Source organism: Periplaneta americana, chromosome 2 (genome assembly GCF_040183065.1).
Source record: "Periplaneta americana isolate PAMFEO1 chromosome 2, P.americana_PAMFEO1_priV1, whole genome shotgun sequence".
Taxonomy (NCBI): Eukaryota; Metazoa; Arthropoda; class Insecta; order Blattodea; family Blattidae; genus Periplaneta; species Periplaneta americana.
Window position 1 is genome coordinate 161,359,719 of NC_091118.1, and position 21,565 is coordinate 161,381,283.

General features: G+C 35.7%; 1 protein-coding gene across 1 annotated transcript in view; it reads left to right on the plus strand.

Annotated features, from left to right (window-relative positions):
* Positions 1 to 21,565, plus strand: part of LOC138694724 (uncharacterized) — a 234,725-nt gene that overhangs the window by 115,212 nt on the left and 97,948 nt on the right. The gene's annotated exons all lie outside the window — the stretch shown is intronic.

Below are 21,565 nucleotides of genomic sequence, written 5' to 3' on the forward strand. Positions count from 1 at the left end.
GAATTCGTGCAATCCTTTCATTTTGTTCATGTTACTCCCCTTGTAAGATATGGACTCGCCCTACACTTTTATTTGTTTGTTCATTACATGCGCATAACTTTACTCTTCTGTTACCTAGTTCGACAACATTACACTGTTGTCTTATCACTAAAAGACGTCTCTGCTTCCTGTTGCGCATTAATAGTGACACTTATTTCTGTATATACCTCCAATGAAGACGCAGTCGCGTAAAAATATCGAATTTTGTGTAAATGATTATAAAATCTGGCAACTAAAGTGGTTGGAATTACAGAGACATAAGTAAAGAAATCGTATACTATTAAATTTCAATTAACATTATAATAAGTCACACGGTGGCGTGATCGTTAAATGATATCATACCAACCACACAAGATATGTAACGGGGACAGAAAACACGTCATAACCAGAGATATCCCTGCGAACGTGTCCTATTTTTTTATGCTCATCATCACTACTAAACATTTTATTACATCCGGCCTCCTATAGCGTTACTAACACGACGTAAAATTAAACATATGATGCACAAGAACTACTTTCCTGTTCTTGATTTTCCTTTAAAGTTTTATTTTTTATTTACATTAAAACTTTTCCAACTATGATGTTATTTACTACAGAGTCGTTGACGATGTGTGCGGGAATATTTCCTGAAATAATTCAATCAAAATAGTCACTGATAACAGTAAATGTGATAAAACTTAGTTGAAAGCTGTGGACGAAAATTACCTGGCGCATGGGTTTTGAGAGCCCCACATTCGGACAATGAGCCGGTTACTTTCCCACACAAATGGAAGTTTCCTCGTCATAAAACATAAAATTACTCTGTCGTTAAGGTTTGTCGGTTGGTTGGCTTGATTTCTTGGACAGTTTGTATCTTATAGGTGTAAGTATTATGTTTCGTAATTACCGTATCGACAGACTAGTCACTAGTGCCATCCACATCAGTGACGAAAATAATATTACAGTTGAACTTGCCAATAAAACGACAAAAATTTCGCTATACCATTGGTCTTACTTTCATAGACAATTAATCCTTGGGAGCCATGCATCCATTACAGTGGCCAGCCAGTATTATGGTCATAATGTGATAAAAATATGTTATTAATTGTATGTTACGTATATAATACGTTGATATTCTTTAATTTTATATAACAGTAAGGACATTGCACTTGACTAAACAATATTTTTTTTTTTCTTAAAAAAGAGCAAAATCATTTCAAAGGCAGTCAATTGAAACCCCGTCAGCTTCCAGGCGTACCATTACACCGATTCTTTTACATGGGCCCTCCCCAGCCTTTACCACAGGCTCAATTAACTTCAGTCGCCGGGACGCGAACCTGCGATCTTATTTACGATATGCTGGCCAGATATATCATGTGCTCTTTAAACCGTTCGGCGAACGAACCCAACACGAATTTACCCGATTATGCAGGTAATCGAACCCCTGATTAAGAGTTAGGCATTTGCGTGCAATAGTGGTACAAGTCTTCCTGCTTCTAAGGGTTAAAATCAAGGAAACTAGTAAGAGCCACTCTGTGTACATCCTTACATCAACGGAAGTATTAATTTTAATTTTCTTCAGCCTAACATTTTAAAACAGAGTGAGTGTATGTGTTTGTGTAAGTGTATGTGTGAGTGTATGTATAAGTGTTTGTGTAAATGTAGTGCAGTGGTCGTCAGCACTCGCTGAAATGGGTAAAGTGCAACGAGTACAACGTAATATGCTCCGTCGTGCAGAAAGGAGAAATAGAAAGCATATTCACCACCACCCAAGGATGCACGCCAGTGCAATGTCTTATTCGCGGGTAAGAGACGCTAGCCCGAGGGTGCTCTGTGCTGATGACCGCTGATATAGTGCATGGAATGAGTGATGATGGTGAAGATAAGGAAGGGAGAAGGAGAAACCCGGTGCCGGCACGTAGTCTACTTCTTTCGAAAAGCACGAAAGGGACCGCCAGGCTTAACGTTCCCGTCCGACGGACGAATGAGTATCAACAGTGACATATATGTCTTCTCTTCATATGTACGCGGAGAGATTTAGGATTTAACCCATGCATATTGGTGCACAGTGTAGTGATTAGTACACAGGCATCTCTTCTCGTCAAGGGGTAGAAATTTTATCACAAAAATTTCTAACCCCGCCGGGGATCGAACCCGGATCGGCTAGTCGAGAGGCAAACACGCTACTACAGAGCTAACTCGGCGGACATATTTTAAAACACGTTCTATAAAAAATATTGTAACTATTAACACCCATTCCACACGTACCTTCTTGCTCGCTTGACGAATGACGGAAATACTCATTCACGACCGCAGTCGCGATCTACCAGTAGATAGTATTACATTCATAGATTTCAAACCTAAATCTCCTCGTTATTCTGCAGCCAGACCGATCGTTTCAAGAGCGATAACAGATGCAAATATAACATACTTAAAAAGCCCCTTATATCAAATCAACGTATGTTTCATTAGCGTTATTATTCCCTAGTTGACGTTCATTTTATTCCCACCTAATGTGCATTAATAAACATGTCTTTCTGACGTATACATAAACAGTCTTTATATTTCCGAGCGATTCTACCTGCCAGATACTAAGGTACCTCATATAACATAATTTGTTGTATAAATTTAGGAGTCTGAAACTAATTAAGCAATATTACCTCTCAACATGTCACGCTAAGCTCCTAGCGAACGTACAGTCCCCATTTGATACTATTTAGTCGAACACACTCCGCTGTCGTGGTGTAAAGTTAATTACCTATAGGTTATTACTTTTGCAATACCATTATTGTATATTACGATAACGTATCGCAATATTCAAACTGGAACGATGAGAGATTATGAGCGTTGGGAGAATTTGCAAGTCAAGTGACGTCAATTCATACCCTGCAGAACCGTTCTTCCTTTACGTTTTATTGGTTTTCGTTTTATGAAAGAGACTTTCAGTAAACTGAAATAACTGTTTACAGTGACAGTATTCCTAGTTCATTTCCTGGCCATTTAGAACATTCGTCTCAAAACTAAACATCACGTCTACATTCCAGATTAACGAACCATAACTATTAGTAAACACATACATGTTCGCTTAACATTAACAAAATATAATCTAATGGCATGATCAAAAAGAAATACTTTCTGAAGTAGTTTCAATTTAATATACATGTCAGTAATACAGAAAGCCATCTAATATTGAAAGCTATCATCTGTGTTTTTCTTTCATCTTTAATTTCTTCTTCATATCTCCACAAATCTTTTTGCATTTATGTGTATATTCGTAGTCTCTTTTCTCTCTTCTTCCATTGCTACATCATAATATTCTTTTTCGTCCGTTTCATCCTCTTTTTTCCACCTTACGTCCCTTTTTTCATCTTACAATTTTTCTTCTTTTCGTCTTTATTTTCTTCTTCGTCTTCACTTTTTTTTTCCTATTCACATTCCTTCCATCTCTCTACAGAATGTTTCATAATTCATATTACACAGTTATAGGTGTTGTAACGGGGACTTAGTAGATAAAGTTTTGATACGGAATCCGTGTTCGGGAACGTACAATTTCGGTGCTACAACGATGACAAGATGGAATCAGTTTCAAATCTCCCGCTTCACCTACGCCAGGCATGTCAATTGATGCCCACAGGAGCAAGCGCGCGCTTTAGAGCCCAGGAGAGCCTGAGCGCTTTACAACGGAAGGGAAAGAGACAGACGAAAGAGGTGGTATATGCCGCTTGGTCGAGCTATATTCAGGGATGGCCAGCACTGATTCAATAGATAAAGGGAAGAGAACTTATTAAAACTGTATCCATGTATTTTTTAGATTTGCCTGAGAAGTGTAAGTGCATTTTAAGAATGTAAGTTTTAATTTTAATGCTCATTTTTCACAAGTTTGATTTTTTTATTCAAAAGAAATATTTTCTCAACTTTTCGTATAGAAAAGTGAAATTTTCAGGTATAGGCCTATTTATTTAGTAGCCTTACAGAATGTTTTCGTAAATCTAATATAAGCTTACCGTATATACGTATTACTGAAGATAGTGTATTGAAAATTTTGAAAATATTCTCATGGAAATTGTTTGTAAGGAAATGAATTAACAAAGCAACTACTGCTACATCATAAGCAAAAGATACGTGCCCATGTGTTGTAAAAATGTCAGCTCTATAGCTTCAGCGGATTTAGAGAAAATAATTTAATATTCTGATGATAGGAAGTTGCTCACAAATATCACCTTAAAAGCATAATGCAATAAGAGTTTTGTTATGTAATATTAGTTACACTTAAAACAGATACAGTACCTAGGTAACTTTGCTTTGTACTGTAATATTGTTTTGATTAGTTTATTGATTACTTTTGTAAGGTTAAAGATACCATCAATATAAATTCCAACTTATCATGTCATACTCAATCTCTTTCTTTGGAATATCACTTTCTTTATGAATTATGTATTTCATCCACTTAATACAGTGTAATATTATACTACTATGGAATTTAAGTGAATATTCCTTCTTAACTCTCTATTATGTTATTAAGATTTAAAACACAAGTGCAATATTAAGAAATCAATGTTAGTACTTTTGTTTTACAGACAATATAGATAATATTAAACAGAAAGAAGCCATATAAAAATAATGACATAAAATTTCACGTTCCGTTTGAAGTTTGTGCACCACGGTTTTCTTAATCCAACAGGTTACTTATTCATATACACAACCCTTCCTCTGTCCATACTTAGCGCTTGCTGCCCGCGCACACGTCAAGGTCAGAAAAATGCGCTTGCTTTGACATCACTGACCTACGCCAACGAGCTCTTATCTGCATGCACTACAAGAGTTGCTCGAAGTGGTGATCATGACGTTCATTACACATGTTATATCTGAGTCGAATGTTCCCACACAACACGTCTAAGAATACTTGGTATGTGCTGAATCTCTTATGCCGCAGCCCAACTCGTGCACGTAGATCTTCCTCCGACTGTAGGGATCTCATAAACAAGACTCATGTGGCGCCACAAGAAAAAAATCGAGAAAAGTTAAATCCGGCGATCGAGGCGGCCAAGCAATTGGTCCACCGGGACCTATCCACCTTGTCCCCGACAGTTTGGTCGAGATGTTGAACTGCAAGTGAAAAGTGGTGTGCCTCATGTTGGAACCACATTTGCTAAAGTGTATGCAGTCATCCTATACTGTACCATATTTATCAACGACTGAATGACAAGTGAAATGAAGGTCGAAGCAATACGTCAGATTGTAAACAGAAGACACGTCATGACATCAGGTGACTTCAGATGTGGCCTTTTGTCAATTTGGTTAGCCTACCGTGAAGCGGGAAATTTGAAATCTTCATTCTTGTTATCCTCATCCGAAACGGCACATTTCCGGACATGGGTTTCGTATCAAAACTTCATCTACTAAGTCCCCTCTGCAACCCCTATAAATGTATAATAGAAATTACGGAACACTCTATATATCTCCCTATCTTCATCGTTTTCCAAATTTTCATTTTTGTGCCCATCTCCTTTTGCCAATTCGTCTTCCTTTTTTCCTCTTATAACTGGCCACCTATTCCATTATCTCCTAGCTTAATTGCTTCATGAGTGAAATGTTTTATTGGTATCACGATGTTCCAAACAATCTTAGGACTATGACTAATCATACATATTTTTGACGTGATCCCAGTGCCGTGCCATTCCAGAAAGTCGACCGACAGATTTTCAGGCCAGTTTTGTTGAGCCTACAATTTATGAACTACATTACATATTCCAATGAAGTAAACGGCAATCGGCAGACGAAGGATCAATGTATCCAACGTGACCTTGAGTTGGAACGGTGACGACATCTAGCGATAAGCGGGAGGAGAGGAAGTTGAGGCACGAATTGGCAGGTCGCGCGGCAACCGAGGCAGTGTAACTCGAGAATTCGAAGCAATGGAACGTTCGCATTGATGTCAAACGATTCGTAATGAACCAGGCTACAGTTTAAATTGAGCAATAATCAGTAGACGACAAATTTACGAGTGAAGTTGAATAAAGGGACAAAATTCAAAATGTCGAGGCATATGCAGTTAGCACGGGTGTATGTGGAAGTGTAATATTAGGTCTATTGACCTAAACAATTCAAGTTTTCGACGGGCATTTAACAGAAATTTTATTCACGGAGGTATGCAAGTCAACGACGTAACATGTGATGTTTGTGTTCGTATTTCGTCACGATGATTCACACATTGTCTTCCACGCAGATCCTTGCTTTTTGCGGTCACAAAGGAAAAAAAATGATAAATCTTATAAACAAGTCGTATAGATTTTAAAATATTGATAATACTATCTATGTATTTATAAAAATTACGAAATTATGGACTTTTATGCAACATATAATCATTATTAATAAAATAAAAAAATTGACAATTTCTATTGTAGTTAGGCCTATACTTATATTCTCCAGGAAAAAATAAACAAATGTCTAAACTTCCAGGCCATAGTAATGAATGACTCTTACAATGATTCTCAATATGATTGAAAGTGATATCAATTTAATGTATTTTTCATGTCGTATTAACAATTATTTTTCTTCATTTCTTTATTGAGTGTATACCATATCTGTGCAAGTATTTACAATGAAATTACTGTCTTTAATCTGAATTGGTTTGTTGGAGGGCCGTTAGTATGGGTCCATGATAAGAGAAATAAATATAATTTAAAAAATTAGTCGGCTAAGGCGTTTGCCTGCCGATCCAAAATTGCGTTCGGGCGAGATCTTTCTCAAACGTGAGACGAATGTCAGGTAATCTAGGGCGAATCTTAGTCCTCATCTCGCCAAATAACATCTCGCTATCACCAATCCCATCGACGTTAAATAACCTAGTAGTTGATACAGCATCGTTAAATAAATAACTAAAAAAATTCAAACAAGAAAGAAAGTTTAGCCCTCCAGCAAACACCTTATCAATTTAAGGGTCTGAACCGTTGTTAAGCAAGTGACGTCAGGATAATGCGACGTAACTCTGCCGTCAGATATTGAAACTTCCGTAGCAGTAACCTTCAGTCTCAAGCCCAGGTTGCTACCCCTGAGCTACGCCAGTGTTCTTTCAAAAATGATATACAGTGGACTCTCCTAAGTTAGACAGAACAGAATTGAAAGTTCTGTCCAATAAGGGTAGTGGGTGTGGCAGGTGAAATGAATACAAATTCTTATTGGTTATCCATCAACGAATACAGTATTGTACTTGCATTTCCTGCCCGCCCCGAGACTTGTGTATGCGCTTCTAGTACCACAGTGGGTTTCGACAGTTCCGTCTCACAAACAGCACAATTCTCAAATAGAAAAAGAAGAGTTCATTAATTTAAAATCAGTGATCAATATGGATGTCCTAATCAATAAAATATTCTGTTTTCCTTTAACAAAAGTATCACTACAAGACACAGAATCAATTTCCATTCAAATGGCAAACCCATTTCTTAGTGCCCGTATAGGGGCGTGTCTAATTCTCCTACGTAAGCAGTCGAACTATAGGATGTCAAACTTGATTTCTGTCGAACTTATGAGCTTCCACTGTATTATTATTATTATTATTATTATTATTATTATTATTATTATTATTATTACTTTTAATAACTATATAGGCCTAATCTAAAACTGTTGCAGTTTCGTCGTTTTACGTTGCACTTTACAGTAAAAACAACAGCAAACAAATCCAAAGAAGACTGAATTAGCAAACAAATACCTCATTCTGTTATTCCTAATATTAAAAGGATATGCTAATAACCTCCTTGAATATGCAGTGTGTTCACCCGCACACGCCCGTCTCGAGTCATATTGTGAAGTACAGTACCTACATAGTTTAGGCATATCTACCTGGTGCATTAGTTGACGGAGAATACCATGTTGCAAAATGGAGAGTAAATGCCGCACTAATAAATTATTTCCATGCGGAGCGTACCAACAATGATGCAATGGAGGTGAAGCCGGCATTTTAAGTCTTTCTTTAGAGTCGCAGAGCTTTACGAGTTGCTCTCACTAACGATGCTGGTTCGTAGCGGAGATGTTCCACGCATTGATTTTAAGCCATGAATGATTAATACAGACTCAAGGGAAAATGAGATATTATAGACATAACCAATATGAACTGTATTTACTTCTAGTTCTTAAAGTGACGGGGTTTTAGTTCCTGACCAACAAATGAAACCTTCCATAACACCAGATCAATAGTCCCTTTAAATGTTCGTACGAAAGTAAATTCTGTACAAATCCTACTATTAACCAATCAAAACCATAGCCTTCAATATTAACTGTAATATATTATAAATACTTTTCAAATGTACACACTGTTCCGTTTACAACCACATCAACATTTCCATTTTATCAGTATTAGGCTTCTGGGTATTCCACCGTGTCCTGGAACACTTGGAATATCCAAAAGCCTAATTCTGATCAGAGTCACTGTGAAAGCCTAAAAACGCATATAATCTTCTTTCTTGTTAACGAAGACAAGCCAGTTGCGTAGCACCTTACACTAAAGTATAAACAGAGACAGTGTTACATTCAGGAGGTTAGATACAAGTGGATTCAAAGATTTCCAGCATCTCAATTGTGAAATTATATAAGTGAAGAGACTTGTCATATAATTCCTTGCTGGTTTTACCTGGAATTTTAAAAAGGGCATTTTTCTCTATGATTCGCCTATGTGTTTGAAATGCGATAAATTGATCGAACTGCATTTTCAACTGTAGCGATTGTGAGTTGCCTTTTCTATTAACAAATTATTCTTGAAGATTCTTGAAAACTTTCTCACTATTTCAACCCGCACTACAAATTACATTAAAATAACAGTTTGCTTTATCGCATGTAACAACTATTTTATTAACATAAACCATTTTTAACAATCCTATTTAAACTCTTATCTATAAGTGTATGTTCACCAAAATCCTTCTTATGTTCAAGATCGAAGTGCCGTCTGATATAATGTTGAACAGTTGAGGCATTGAATTTTACCTTTATTCATACTAACATAATATTCATGTTTCTTGTAAATTAAAACGAAACTGTCGGCCTGGTTGGCGCAGTTGGTATAGCTCTGGCCTTCTATGCCCGAGGTTGCGGGTTCGATCCCGGGCAGGTCGATGGCATTTAAGTTTGCTTAAATACGACAGGCTCGTGTCAGTAGATTTACTGGCATGTAAAAGAAGTCCTGCGGGACAAAATTCCTGCACACCGGCGACGCTGATATAACCTCGGCAGTTGCAAGCGTCGTTAAATAAAACATAACATTATTAACATTATTAACCTGCCATTTATTCGCCATGTTCCACCACTTTACACACTCCTGATTAGAACGCTATGGTATTATTCGACCGAGGCCAGTGGAGTTCTGCAGCCCGGGGCGCCACTTGTACTGCTTCTGCGTTTGTAATACATCATCGCGATAGTTCACATTACGCCCGCGGCTCCACTCGCCTCGGTCGAGTAATACCGACTTCAACCTCTGTTTGCTGTACGTACACGCAGACAGGTAGAAATTGAGGGAGAAATGAAGGGGTGGTGTATACAGTGCCCGCAAGGGAACACTGTGCCCATCCCCGGTATGCACGAAAGTTGTACAATAACGAAATATTTTGTGGTTATAATTTATTGCCCATTAGAACATATCGCTATAGACCAGTGAGCTAGACAAACAATATAGACATCAAGTCACGAAACTGATAACTACATGCTCCAAGACAGTTGGCCGTTTTCAGGCATTGTCTGTCAACTCTTAGTTGAGGTCCTAATGTAAATATTACCCACGTGCCAGTGACCGAAAGATATTCTTACTTACTTACTGGCTTTTAAGGAACCCGGAGGTTCATTGCCGCCCTCACATAAGCCCGCCATTGGTCCCTATCCTGAGCAAGATTAATCCATTCTCTATCATCATATCCCACCTCCCTCAAATGCATTTTAATATTACCTTCCCATCTACATCTCGGTCTCCCTAAAGGTCTTTTTCCCTCCAGCCTCCCAACTAACACTCTATATGCATTTCTGGATTCGCCCATACGTGCTACATGCCCTGCCCATCTCATACGTCTGGATTTAATGTTCCTAATTATGTTAGGTGAAGAATACAATGCGTGCAGTTCTGTGTTGTGTTACTTTCTCCATTCTCCTGTAACTTCATCCCTTTTAGCCCCAAATATTTTCCTAAGCACCTTATTCTCAAACATTCTTAACCTATGTTCCTCTCTCAAAGTGAGAGTCCAAGTTTCACAACCATAAAGAACAACCGGTAATATAACTGTTTTATAAATTCTAACTACTCATGGAAAAATAGTGCACAGTCTAAATTTATAATAGTATAGCCTATTATTAAGTTTATTTTTGGTCTGGTGTGTACATGTCTGATTTCTGGCGTAGATACAACTTGTTTTGTTTACATTGGGACGCAGTCTAAGAATGAACGGATTATAGATGTAATCTCATTGAAATTTAAGACAATATTGATTTATCATATCGGCTTAGGCGTTTTGAGTCATTGAATAATATGTTTATGGACATTTTTGTATTAAATTAGGTACATATAGCAGTGTCAACTCCGTAGAATTTGTGTAAATGCCTATAGCGTCGACGGTGGCTTGCTCGAAACACAGTGGCTAATGGAAAGGTAAGAAACTGTCCGCTAGATATCACTTAAAAACAGTCTATAATTTAATGGCCCACGATCTCTTACAGATTCTTTTCTTAACGATAGAGTAACTTATTTATTTACATGTTTTCATTTAGCCCAGTATTAGCGTCAAGAAAAGTAAAGTATTACAGAGAGACAAAATCTCTTTCTTTAACTATTTCCAGAATGTCTAGGTTACTTTAATATTAGAAAGTAACTCGTCTCAGTATCTACTGTATTTTAGTCATAAAATTTTGGCCCAAATATTAAATTAAAAGCAATATTTTGCAGTTAATTTTTTAATAGAAATAAAATACCGATATTATTAACTACACTTCTGTAATTTTAATTTACTAACAAACTTTTATGAATACAGAGTAATTCTGTGACTTTGTTGCATACTTTTAGAGTGATAGAGATCATAATGTGCAACTTCCATACAGTAACATGTTTCCGGAAACGTTCGTTCGACAATTACAGAACGTAATGTGTGTTGCCAGAAAGCTTTTTCTAACCACAGACTTTTAGTATATATATATATATATATATATATATATATATATATATAAATTGGTTATTTAACGACGCTGTATCAACTACTAGGTTATTTAGCGTCAATGGGATTAGTATTAGTATTTATTTATTTAACCTGGTAGAGATATAAGGCCGTCAGGCCTTCTCTGCCCCTCTACCAGGGGATTACAACTATAATATGAAGAATAAAATTACAATTAATATTAAATTTACAATTACAATTACAATAAAAATTAAAGTACAAGATTACCTGATTAATGAAAGCTAGACATTTTATCATAGAAGTTAAGAACAAAGAATATTTTTGTGTTTACTGAATTACAAATTAAACTTAGAATAACAAAATTCTATAGTGATGAAATTACCGGATATTGAAATATTTTGTGAAAGATTAAGAGAACTATTTACAAGAAACCATGTCTGTTATTGACCAAGTGCCTAGTGATTGGAATTGGTGGTAGTGAGATGGTATTGTGGTGAGATGAGGCCGAGGATTCGCCATAGATTACCTGACATTCGTCTTACGGTTGTAGAAAAGCTGGGTAAATCCAATCAGGTAATCAGCCCAAGCGGGGATCGAACCCGCGCCCGAAAGCAACTCCGGATCGGCAGCAAGCGCCTTAGCCGACCGAGTTACGCCGGTGGCTTTTTTTATTAGTATTACTAGTCATGGTAAATCATTGTTTTGTCTTTAATCTAGGCTTGGTGTTGCCATGGTAATGTTTGTAAACTGTAGAAAGTTTATGTCAATACAAAACCATGCTTACATGTTACATTAGGATAGCTAACAGTCTAATCCAGGGTCAGTGTCACTGCTGTCTCAGTTTAAACAAATCTTCCTTTCGTGAATGACAGGTTTACAGTAAACACTACTTATATTATGGAAAAGTTGCCTCTGATTGAAATTCTGGCTGATAGGTATTGTACATCTATTATGAAGCGCTTGACGGTATGTGTCAAAGGAAAAACAATTGTTTGTATGCATCTAAAGTCTGATTATTATGTAATATGTAGATAATCGGCGATGTATGCAATGGAGGGGGAAAGGAACTGGCCACCCTACCCAATTATCTCCTTGCCTAATTGCCTTATAAGTGGTCCCATGTTGGTATTACCCTAGATCATATATACCCTAGATAGGTCGACCTTATAGGCTTTGACAACTTTTGTCAGGTTTACTACGCTGCCATCTAGTTGTTACATAAGGAGTCACGTCACAATTCCCACTTGAATTGCATTAGCGACTACACTACCATCTCGTGTTCGTTTACAGCGGACGGGTGACGATCCTGGCGGTTGTTCTCTTCAAAGTGCAAACGATTTTAACATTGCGATTACCTATCTGTTACATATATTATCTAGGGTATTACTTGTGAGGTTCAGACTTGTCTTTGGACAGTTGACTAAACAACAACAAGAGAAAAGTTTACATTGAGAAAACTTTCTGATATGAATTTAATTTATTTAAAGCAAATGGAAAGGAAAGACAAACTGCGAGACTTTATCAGATAGAATTTCTTTTACGACCCTTGACATAATGACAAAGTAAACATGAAACAAGTTAGAAAGAAAATGCATACCGATTCTCATTTAGAAAACATCCAGTCTTACAGCACTAACTGAGAAGAACACATTGAATTGAAGGATTAAGACGGATTGACAAAACAGATTCGTTGTTATAAAAGTATCGAATATCGAAAACATAGCCAACTCAAATTTGTATGAAACATCAAACGTAAATATTCAAACGCAACTCACTCTGCTGAACTAATCCCTGAAATAGATAATTATGAGTATGACCATGATCGTAATATGCGTTTATTTTTGTTGACTTACTTTTGTTATGTCTCTTTTCCTTTATTTTACTCTTCCTTCTCCCGTCTCCCCCCTCAGTTTTGACTCTCCTTTTCCATCAACTTGCAACTGACTTATTTATAGACGTTATGACGTCAGCAATTCGCTGTGTGGGAGGGGTTCTGGCCTGCTTGCATCCGGACGCGCGCCAAAACTAAATCACTGTCCCCCCAAACATTGTGTCGCCCCTTTAAATATGGGTCTTTCAAGCTCAATTAATTAGTTCCCTTTATTTTGAAAAGATGTCAGCGTGCAATCTGTAAAAGCCACAACTGCTGAAATACGACCTACTTTCTGGTTATTTCTTCAAAGACAACCTATCATCTCATGTGATTACTCAATACGATAAGATTTCCTGAAATAGAGGGGGAAATTCCATTGGTATATCGTCGACCGAAAGACAAGAGCGTTGTCTTTCCATGGCGGAGGCCTGGGTTCAAATTCCAATTGCAATATTTGTTGTGGACAAAGATAGTGAGGGACATGGTTTTCTCTGAGTGACAGTGTGCACTTGCTTCTCTCATCATCTTTTTAAAAATTGTTTATAATAATAATAATAATAATAATAATAATAATCATCATCATCATCATCATCACCATTAGAATATATTGTATTTCTTATGCACACATGAGAATAAATAAATACGTAGGGTACAAAATACGTTCCCACCAATTTTCCTGAATCTGCATTCCCGAATGGACGTTTTCCTGAAGCCACCTTTTCCCGAATGCTACTTTCCCTAATCCACTTTCCCGACGCCAAGTTCCCGAAGCCATGGTCCCAAATTTCATTTACTATTCATTTCTCGAATATATTATGCGAGAAATTCCCAAACATTTGATTACTGTACTTTGTGTCACGTACATCAGTAGCACACGAGCCCGTGGCAGAAGGCGACCTGTGCCTTCTCGATATGATACGACATTGTGGAACCAGTACAATTCCACATTAAATAATGAACACCTAACAAATAATCTGTCGGAAGGCTTCCACAATTGTCTGCAAGTGGTGTTTGGGAAACATCTCCCAAGCTTCTATACTGCTTTGACTGAGATCCAAAATGAAGAGAGTGAGTGACACGAGGACCATGATTGCGGAATTCACTTTGGGTAGACGCATGAGGGCACAACCGAAGAGAGAGTGGCTACAACTTCAAACACGAATACGAATTATCGTGCAGGATTATCAGACCTATGTAGCCGATAACAGACGCCTCGATTACCTGAGGACACTTGGACATTATTTCACTTTTTAAAGAGAAATAATATTAAATACATTTGTGTGGTAATATACACTACTGTATTATCGGGAAAATGGAACTCAAAGAAATCGGGAATGTGAATTCGAGAATTTTGTACTCGGGAAAACGGAATTTCGGGAAAATGGAAATCAAAGAAATCGGGAAAATGTCTGTCGGGAATGTGGATTCGAGAATTTTATATTCGGGAAAATGGATGTTCGGGATTGCGGATTCGGGAAAATGACCGCGAATCTACAAAATAATTTTACTGACAAACTTAATGGGGTAATAGATGGATTTCAGACGAGTAATTTTTACTTTTTTATTACAGACCCAACCATGTAAAAAGAGAAAGTATTGTGACGCCACAGAAGAAGTGACAGAGGATTCATTAAATCCCTTCAATTGCGTGAAAAGATTATGCTGTTCGTGATTTGTAAGTGAGCACGGTTAGGATTGTAAGGAAGTTCGGGATTTGAAAAAAAAATAAAAAGATATTCATATCCATATGTCTTTATACTCCCCATATTTAAATTTTAACAAGGTGAAGTCTTCTCATTAATGACTTCATAAAGCGAGTATATACTAGCGAGAAGCCACCGGCGTGGCTCAGTCGGTCAAGGCTCTTGCCTGCCAGTCTGAAGTTGCGTTCGGGCGTGGGTTCAATCCCCGCTTGGGCTGATTACCTGATTGGGTTTTTTCCGAGGTTTTCCCCAACCGTAAGGTGAATACCAGGTAATCTATGGCGAATCCTCAGCCTCATCTCGCAAAATACCATCTCGCTATCACCAATCTCATCGACGCTAAATAACCTAATAGTTGATACAGCGTCGTTAAATAACCAACTAAAAACTGGCGAGAAATTTTCGTAATGTCACCAAAGTTATGTTGGTATGATTGAGGAGAGAGAGAGCTTTCAACACATGAAGGTGTATAAGCGGGGTACGAGGAACTAATTCTGTGCTATTTTAGCTATGGTTTCTTCCGGAATGGAAATAAAGCTACACGTCCATGTCGTAGATTTTAGGCACATAAAAGAATCCTGGACTTCAGACAAACTTCGTCTACCATTTTTTGCACGTTGAATTTCGAAGCTGAATAATCTCTGCAGTTGAAATCGCTATTAAATCCTACCACCATAACTGTCACAAGTTTGTCTAACATTTAACATAGATAAGAGATCGATTTAGTTTAAATCGCTATTAAATTCTACCACCACAACTCTGTTTGTCTAACATTTAACATAGATAACAGATCGATTAAGTTGAAATCGCTATTAAATTCTACCACCACAGCTCGCACAAGTTTGTCTAACATTTAACATGGATAAGAGATCGATTAAAAGTGTAAAACGAGACATAACCATGTGCACTTAATCACTCACATATGCCCACTGTGCTGAAATTGAAATTGATTTGGTCAGTACTCTCCTTCATATTTTAAGTGCAGTAGATATTCTACACGGTACCCTAACTTTATTACGTTTCCTAAAGAAATCATGCTGGGAACAATTTCATCCTTAAAAACCTAATCGTCCTCCATTAGCTTTGAATTCAGCGAACTTGGATCCTAAGATAAACCGATAAAAGAGTAAAAGCAACAAAACAAACCACAATAATTAGATAAATACATGTTCTACAATCGTTTTTATCATAAATGTCACAAGATTTGTTTTACATTCGACTGAAATATTATTTTTGTTACTAAACTTAAATGTAATTTCACCTACTTTATTGTACGTAACCAATAAATGTAAACAGATAGTAGTTTTTAAACTTATTGTTATTCATTTAAACTCTTCTCCATATGGCAGAGACCTGAGACCTGCGAATATGGAAATGTCTAAATCTAAAATACAAAATACAGGGTGATCCGTTTGAGTATGGATAAAATAAAAACACCGCAAAACATTTACTAATGAACTTTATTAGTTGAAATTTTGTGCATACAACACTGAAAGATGGGAGATTCCTCAGAGCTCAACATGACCCCCATTGCGCACCCTGCACAACTTATAATGGTGATGCAATTCATCCTATGTCCGTTGTAACATAAAAGGGGTGAATTGTTGAAAAACTTGAGTAATTTTTACTCTCAGATCATCAATGTTCTGGGTTTCTGTGAATATACTATGTCTTTAACAAAACCCTACACGAATAAGTCAGGAGGGGTTACATCTGGAGAGCATGGGAGCCAAGCAAAAAGATAGCTGCTTCTCGTACTGGATTTCCCCTGCGACCTCCAGCATGTTTTTTTTTTTTTTTTTTTTTTTTTTTTAACACAGAACCTGTTTCTACAAATGTTCGATACCACAACATTATGCACACCATACTCACGTCGAAATTCCCTTTGAACTCTTTTAACATTCTCAAATTTAGCATACCAAAGAACACATTGTGCCCGTTGTTGATTTGTTGTAGCCATTATAATCATTGACGATTTTCATTTGTCTTTTCAGATTATGCATTGTTGATTGTCATATACGGAAACTCCCAGCTTTTAACCACAATATAACCAGCAAGAAATGTTTCCTGCTATCATAATAGCTTTATAATAATAAATTAATATTATCCATACCCAAATGTATTAGGCTGTATAATAGCCTACTTACTTACAAATGGCTTTTACAAACCCCGGAGGTTCATTGTCGTCCTCACATAAGCCCGCCATCGGTTCCTATCCTGAGCAATTTAATCCAGTCCCTACATCATATCCCACCTCCCTCAAATCTATATACAAAATATAATACGATACAAAAACTGTAGCAGTACAGCGAACTGTCCGAAATAAATAAATAAATAAATAAATAAATAAATAAATAAATAAATAAATAAATAAATAAAGTAAATAAATAAATAGATAAATAAATAAACACTGCGAATACTAATTTAAAATTTGTAATTAACTTAGACTATGTAGGAATAGATTTATGGAGGGACTTCTTTCTCTTCGCATCTCTTCATAAATTAATTTATTTATCATCACAGTTTATTGAAGTTCAGAAATTCTATATTATTATTATTATTATTATTATTATTATTATTATTATTATTATTATTATTATTATTAAATCACCAAATTGCAGTAACTATAGCTACTGAACACTTATGTTAGGGTTCTAATTTATACGTATGTAATCATTATTTTAATACCGTAACTTATATTAATAAAATATAACAAATTGCATGAGGTATGGTGATGTAAAGAAAAGCTCTTGACATTAAAAATTGCACATTATAATGTTTAAAGGATTTAGCTCATTAGCAGATGTAAGACACTGTTTTAACCTACCTGTCTCAATCTAAAAACTTTCGCTGTTTTTTTCTAACTTGTTAGTAATCATATTTAAAATAGAATATCCTTTTCCTCATGGTCTATGACTAATGCAATTTTAAGAAATTTATGACGTAAGTTTGTTCTGAGACTCCATTCTGACGTTTTCCATGCATCTAAGCATAGCATGTTTTACAATCATTCGCAGGATCCGAAGGCCGATCACTTCTATACTTGAACTTCGACAGAAGACCAGCATAAAAACAGTGACTGACGCTTCAATTCTCCAGCCCTCATCTCCCCTTCTTTCCCTTTCTACTCCTCTTCTCAAGTAATGTGTTTTTACATGAGCCAACTTCACTGCACCTTCGTCTCAAATGTCCGGTTTTTGGGTATCATAAATCACAATGAACATTGGTTATTTAACGTCATTTTTAAACTATAAAGCTTATTGAGAAATGATGGAATGATATGGCAGTAGAAGAGATTGATGAAATTACAATGACAGGAGAAAAAGTGGAGTCTATACTTCCATATCTTACAATGTTAAATTCCTCAATGAAAGATACAAATGTAGGAAGAGTAGGCATATGTAACATGCCGTTATGTATACAATCGGCTAAATAAATTTAAAATTCCACTGAGCGTTTGACAGAAAAAATCATTGATAACATTTGTTGCATTAAGAATTAAAGAATTACTACAAATTATTATTTTTATTTTTGCTGAACATGGAAATAATCTTATTTTTTTTAGCTTACTGTTTAAAATGCCATCATACTGATATTGTATACTAATTTCAGCCTTCTGGGTACAATACTTTCCGAGAAAAATGCACAAATGTCATACAAAACAAGTGCAGAAAAAAGGCACCAAAGTTTCCGTATCTCACAATGTTAAATTTCCCAATTTTGAGTGCACTTTTCTCAGAAGTTATAAAAGATATACATGTAGGAAAAAATAGGGCATATGTAACATACCTTTATGTATACAATCGGCTAAATACAGTAGATTTAAAATTCCACTGACCGGTTGGCAAAAAAAAAATTAATTTATAACAATTTTTTGTATTAAGAACTACTACAAATTATAGGGTATTATTATGATATACCGAAGCACATATGATATTTCCGTGCAGGAATTCTGCTTTATCATATAATGAAGGATGGATAGAACAGAGAAAAATTCTCTCCGGCACCGGGACTCGAACTCGGGTTTTCAGGGTTCGAGTCCCGGTGCTGAGAGAATTTTTCTCTGTTCTATCCATCCTTCATCGTACTACAAATTAGTTTTTCTTATTTTTGCTGAAGATAGGGTTAAAAATTGACAACTAGAAGAAATAAAATCATATTATCATTTTACACATTAAACTACCGAAAAACGGTAAAAACAAAAATTTCATTTCTTTTATGTCAAAATTCGGTGTACAGACTTCCCTAAGGGGAGAAAACATGCTCCACTCTCGCTTTATTCACGAACAAACAAACAACTAAACAAACTTTGCAGAATAGACACTGGGCTATTTTAGGGTTCTGATAGGTACATAAAATTAATTTTCTTTCATGATTATTTAATTCTTTATTTATTAATAGGCCTACCAAGTATTCCTTTAAAATCTAAACTATAGGTAACACTAAGTTCAGAATTTCATCCATACAAGATTAAAGATATAATTTGATAGCCTACTGCCCTTAAACTTGTTGATCGAAAACAAAGTGTACTAGCACTGTGCATAGCTGTTACCAAAAGTTTAAGGACACCCCTTCAAAAGTGATCTTTATGCAGGCACAAAATGCCTGTGAAAAATGAAGTTTTTGTTGCAACGTCAATCTCTCTATCTTTCAAATTGTGGATTGTATAACTAATTACTAAAAATATTCATTTTTTGTAGGAGAAAAATTAATTACTCCAGAATGGATGTATTTAAATCAATGAATTTTGAGATAGAATTAGACATAATTGAAACACTTGGACACGTGCTTGGACAATGCCCTAAAGGCGATCTGCTGATCAATGCTAGACATCATCATGTACGACAGGCTTTGGCGACATCATTAAAAACTTTAAATTGGGAAATTCATGAGGAAGTGCATTGTGTATCATCAGATGGTTCTTTCAGACGGGCAGACATTATTGCTATTAACGGACACTTAAAACGGGCTCTTGTTCTTGACCCTACTATCCGTTTCGAAAGAAACCTAAATCAGGCCACCGAAGTTGATATTGAGAAGAAGTCCATATATGAACCTTGTCTGCCTTATCTTTCTCAAAAGTACAACGTCCCTCTTAAACAATGGTCTGTCATTGGTTTGCTGTTTGGCAGTAGAGGTTCTATTTCCAAATTCACATGGAATTATCTTAAGGAACTTCACATTCATTTTGATTATGTAATGTCTGTCCTTGTAAATATTATCAAGGATTCTCTTCAAATATTACATCATCATCTGTATTTCAATTAATCCACTTATATTTGCCTTAAACAATTAACTTTCTTTTTTCTCTAATGTATCACATCACATTACATGTTTATTGTATTCAGGACCCTTGTGGTCACTCAAATTCCTTGAGCTGATGTCTATAATTTAGAATTTATATATATGTGCAATTATTACTTCTTGTTTTAAAAAATTGTGACAGTTTATTCACGCATTGTAATCCACATTTTTTCTTTCTTTTGTTTAGGAAAAATTACCCCTTTTTAGAAGTCTCTTGAGTTTATAATTCGCTGCAAATTGATCCGGAACCACCACTGCCACTTACATCTAAACATTGGGAGTTGATATCACTGCATATTCCCTCCATTTTTAGTAAACAGTTGTGGAGTTCGCTACAAGTGTGGAGAGGTTAGATTTCTTCCTTGAAACATAGTGAAAATGGGTCGGAATTCTGTGTGTGGACGTGAAGTGGCAGATTACTGAGATGTGAAGGAATGACTTGAAATAATGTCTAACTCTTTCCCAAACTTCATTTACCTAAGTACATCCATTCTGGAGTAATTAATTTTTTTCTATTAAAAATGTAATTTTTCAATAAGTTTTCATCATAGAAACACTGTTAAAAAACCTACAGTTTGAGAGATAGAGAGATTATGTTTGCAGTAAAAAAACTTCATTTTTCACAGGCACATGATCCGTTTATAAAAATCAGGGGGTTTCACATAAGTATGAGGACAGAAGTGAAACATCTCTTTTAAAAGGTGTCCTTAAACTTACAGAATAAATGGTAAGAAAGTAGCTTCAGGGCACTTCATATCAATTTACCTTTAAGCAGAAATAATATTATAACTAACCTAATTACTTTTTTCATCCAGTGAATCCGACAAAGAAATACAGATTATTTAATAAACTATTATTCTATTTTCCTGAAATGAATGCATTTAAGATTATGAACTATAATGTGTATTCATAACGGCTATAGATAAATATTTGTGTGTTTAATTTGATAGAAAATATAACACGATTTAAATAATAGATTAATATAGTCCGAATTGCATATTAAATAAAATGGTATACGCAATATTGATACTCATGTCCGAACAATAGATTAATAATAATTTTGTAATTATTATAAAATACATGAAAAGTTACCTAGATGGAGAGATTGAGATAGTTCGGCAATTTTATAGACATCTTCTACATGGCAGGAAAAGTGATAATATAGCCTGGACAGCATACATATATATTTCGCTTTGAATTTAACTGAAACGCTCATCATTATGTCCTTTAGTTAATTCATACAAATAAGTGGATTATTATATGTTGTAATTTTTGTGTTCCTTACTAACATTAAGTGCAAATATAATAAACTGTATTTTAATATCTAAAACAAAACAGGCATAAACATTTCATGTTAACAGCGTCGTATTATCATCAGAATTCATAAATGCTGTATCACGCCAACGATTAGGACAATTTATTAGGAGTAAGCTAAGATAACGATTTCACAATCAACCTTCATGTTCTAAGAAATTAAATTATACAATTATACAATTTGACTGACAGTATAAAGGTATTTTTAG